Source organism: Bubalus bubalis, chromosome 20 (assembly GCF_019923935.1).
Source record: "Bubalus bubalis isolate 160015118507 breed Murrah chromosome 20, NDDB_SH_1, whole genome shotgun sequence".
NCBI lineage: Eukaryota > Metazoa > Chordata > Mammalia > Artiodactyla > Bovidae > Bubalus > Bubalus bubalis.
Window position 1 is genome coordinate 17,076,340 of NC_059176.1, and position 3,992 is coordinate 17,080,331.

A 3,992-nucleotide genomic window follows, 5' to 3' on the forward strand; every position below is an offset into this window, starting at 1 on the left:
GATGTTAGGTAATTTAAAATTTGAATTCAACAATCTTCATGGGGCAATAGGCTAAGTACTTGTCACTTGGAAGAGACTAACAGAGATCCAAATATGTAACCAAGCTAATGAAAGGCTTTGAGTCTGACTCTGTATTGTGGACAATGCCTTTGCTTCTCAGCATCTGAGTGCTTCTAGCAGGTACTAAATTATCTGTAGCCAGGGTTCCAGGTCTTGTTTGCCTTAGACAGATAACTCATGAAATTTAGGAATAATATAGGAAGGAATAATAATATAGGAAGACGTTTCTATGCATAGAGACCTTAATTCTATAACAGCTAAGTTGGAAATTCTTACCCAGGCACAATATCCAAAACAACACCACTCTTGTTTATTCATAGAAATCAGTGATTCATTTTTTAACATGAACAATCAGGGCAATGCTCCCACTGGTACTAATAATACACATAGAAAAGAGTAAAGGAAACTTATTAGTAACTCTGACAGAAGTTAGGAAAGACATCACCTCTGCCCTAGATGGAATATTGGCTAGTCTGAACTCATTAGCATGACTGGTGACGTGTACAAGCTGCGTGGCTCTCAATTCTTTGTTGGCAAATTATAATGATGTCTGTACCCTTACTGACACTTCTTGCTGTATTTGGATGAGTGGAACAAGCAAAGTAAAATAGGGTAGGTATTATTGCCTTAAGGAAGAAGCTACTTGAATGTCTTAAATTTCCTCCTTGTGGTCTATGAGGCTTATCTATTGGCCTCGTTTGGGATGGCTGGGTTCCTGGTTCCAAGCATCTTAAGGGAATTATTAAATATTGTTACTTCATGCTCATTTTAGTAAAAAATATGCGGTTCTACTATAATATATCCAGGATCTTAAATGCTTCTATACAGCTGCTCTTTTGTCAGATGATTACCAGGGCGGCACAACAAAATGCCAAGAATAGTTTTTCATACAATTGCATGGAAACAATCCTACAGCAGTGAGGATCTGGGTCTAGCCTTTTCCTCAATTGGTCAACTTCTTGCAAGGGACCGTATGATCAGAAGAAGGACCGAGAGACAATGTACATATGAACAATAGCCAGGCCCTACGTGACAATTAGAACTCTCACCCACAACCTCCGAAAGAACTAGCCCAGGAAGACAAACCACTACTTCCACAGACACCGACCCATAACAAAGACTTTTGGCTTCCTGGTTGTTTTCCTCACTTCCAACTAAGGACCACCCAAGTTAACATAAAAGGTTTTGGATTGAGAAGGTTAGGGGAGAAGTGGACCATATTTAATACTTGCAGCAAGAATGAAGGAGAAGCACTCCTTCCTAATATATAAGAATAAAAGTCCAAGTAGCAGGAAGTAGATAATTTGCAATAAATGCATGTTATTAAATAAATCATTAATACATTGCTTCTTCCTCATTTCAAATTGCCTTGTAGCTACTTGCATTAACAGCTGTGACTAAATAATAATACTCTTTCCAGGCTAGGTATTTTTGTTTTGTTTTGCTTTTGTCATCACTTCTTTCCCATTTAAAGAAATTCACCTTTCAAGACACAAGCCATTCAGCATTAAGTGTCAGCCTCCACTCTTTTTTCTTCAGCTGGGCAAAAGGTGAAGTCTTGCATAGTAAGATCTCCTTCTTCCCTCTACTGAAATCTTTTCACTTGTTTGTGAAGATAAATGTTTTCCTGCCCTATTCACTCACCAGGAAAGCAGAGGTCAAAGGCTAGAAGGTAGCTTTTTTCATAAGGCTATACTTTCTGTATCATCCATATGTAACAAAATGCAGCTGAGCAATTTTTGCTTGCTGAATACGAGTGCATTTCAGGAAATATGCTGCCAAGTCGTTTTGAAAACCTAGAATTGTTGTCATAAACATTATTAAGTTCCATTATTACTAAAGGCAGATTGTATATCCATTACTATTTTAGGAACTGTTAGTGCTTTGTTAGTGAGGTTACCTTCCTCAGAAGGATGGCATCAGGAGAATAAGGGGTTGAGGGAACACTGGGTCAGTATCATAGCTTTAGTAGTTGTGTTGGCCTCAGTAAAATTCTGCTATGTAATTGCACAGACTCAAGATGAACTCACAGCTTGAATCTAAGAAGCTAACAGTCCAGGTTGCCCTCTTTGGGTGGAGTACAAAGGGTGCTGGACTCTGGAGAGATGTGAGATGACTGTTCAAGTCCGTATTCACTGGGCAATGTCATGGGGTTGGAAGGGTTCTGGTCATCCAACTTGACTGACCTAGGTTGGAGCTGTGTCAGTGGGTGTGTGTGAGGTTGTGTAGGGCAGGCCATGGGAATACCTCCAGAGCCCAGAGCGCCGGAAGGCAGTGGAGGGCCAGCCTAGACCCTGACATATACTCTGAGTGCAAGGAGCATCTGGTGAGAGATTAAGTGGATGCTGAGATATTCTTGGACAACTCTGGTCATCATGACACCCAGAAGGTAGCCTTCCTAGATTTAGGGATACTGAAGTAAGATTTAAGATTTTTAACAGCTCAGAGCAAAGTATGAGTGCTAAGATCACAGGGGCTGTGAGCTAGGCCAAAGCTGATGGGACTTGGCAGCTGCCTAAGCTTGGTTTTGCCTAACAGTTATCTGACTCCAGTTCCTCCCTGGTGAGGAAATGGCTATGGAAATAAGTCCTCAGGTTTCAGAGGACTGCTGTATCTGGGCTCAGCCCCTGCTCCAGTGTGTCCATAGAGTAGAGGTAGTCCTATTCACTTCACTGCTTTCAGAAGTGGAGTCATGGGAGGGTGCTTGGCTCACTGAAACCAAGGTGATGTGGTCTGCTGATGGGAGAGGCAGCTGGAAAGCAGTGGTTACATGCTTTCTTTAGACTGTTACCCTAGCAAACCATAAGCTTTACATTTAAGTTCCCCTTCTTAGCCATGTCTCCCTCCATCACCACCGTACCGGCAGGCCTTGTCCAGGGCCCCTGAGTTGGTCATGTGCAGTGTGGGATAACGATGGGATTCATGTGCAGAAGAGCACAATGCTCCGATACATTACATCTCACCCTCACAGGGAAGAGCCAGCTGGCATCCTGCATGATTGGTTCAATCACCGTAACCACGTGAGTGGCTGCAGCCACAGCCATTTCTGAGAACATTCCTTCATTTTGGTCCATAACAAGCTAACTACAGAAATGATTACAGTGCCTTTTGTTACTGCTGTTGGTATAAGCAAGCTTTGCAAGGAACTTAAACATTAAAAGTTAACAAAATTTTGTGGTGGCAACTTTTGACCTGTTCTCCATAAATCTCGAAGTTTTTTTGTCTTAGTCTTGCACACTTGCAACTTCTGTCCATTATTCATACAGATGAAAAGTCATCAAAATTTAAGGCAATTTCCATAATTAGGGTTTTAAATCAACAGCTTACAGCATGGGGGTTATCCAGGTGAGAAGAAGAGCAGTCTAAAACAGCTCTGTTTCTTTAGCTTGGAGGCCCCAGCATCAACTTTAAAATGCCCTTCTCTATCTGCTCCCCTAGGAGAAGCAATGGTACAGGCTTCAGCTAGAACCCCCTTCAACTATTCTTTCAAAGGAGTCCCAAAGCTGGTCTTTCCCCCCACCTATCTTGATGGGCTCACATTTCAGGGAGAGCCCTTCCTAAGACTTCTAATGGTTTTTGATGGGATTATATGGAAACATTATAATGAACAAATAATTTGCTATACTTCCTATCAAGGGCCACACAGTTGCACCTGTCTGCTGGAAATTGATCCTTACACTGCTCTAGTTGATTTTCTTGTTCTACGTTATTTTCCTGGGCTCTAGAATCACTACAGATAGTGACTGCAGCCATAAAATTAAAAGATGCTTACTCCTTGTAAGAAAAGTTATGACCAACCCAGACAGCATATTAAAAAGCAGAGGCATTACTTTGCCAACAAAGGTCCATCAAGTCAAAGCTATGGTTTTTCCAGTAGTTAGGTATAGATGTGAGAGTTGGACTATAAAGAAAGCTGAGCACTGAAGAACTGA

At 41.6% G+C, this 3,992-nt stretch overlaps 1 pseudogene; it reads right to left on the bottom strand.

Annotated features, from left to right (window-relative positions):
* Positions 1-2,951: 2,951 nt before the first annotated feature.
* LOC112580832 lies at positions 2,952-3,642 on the bottom strand (annotated as a pseudogene).
* Positions 3,643-3,992: the final 350 nt, after the last annotated feature.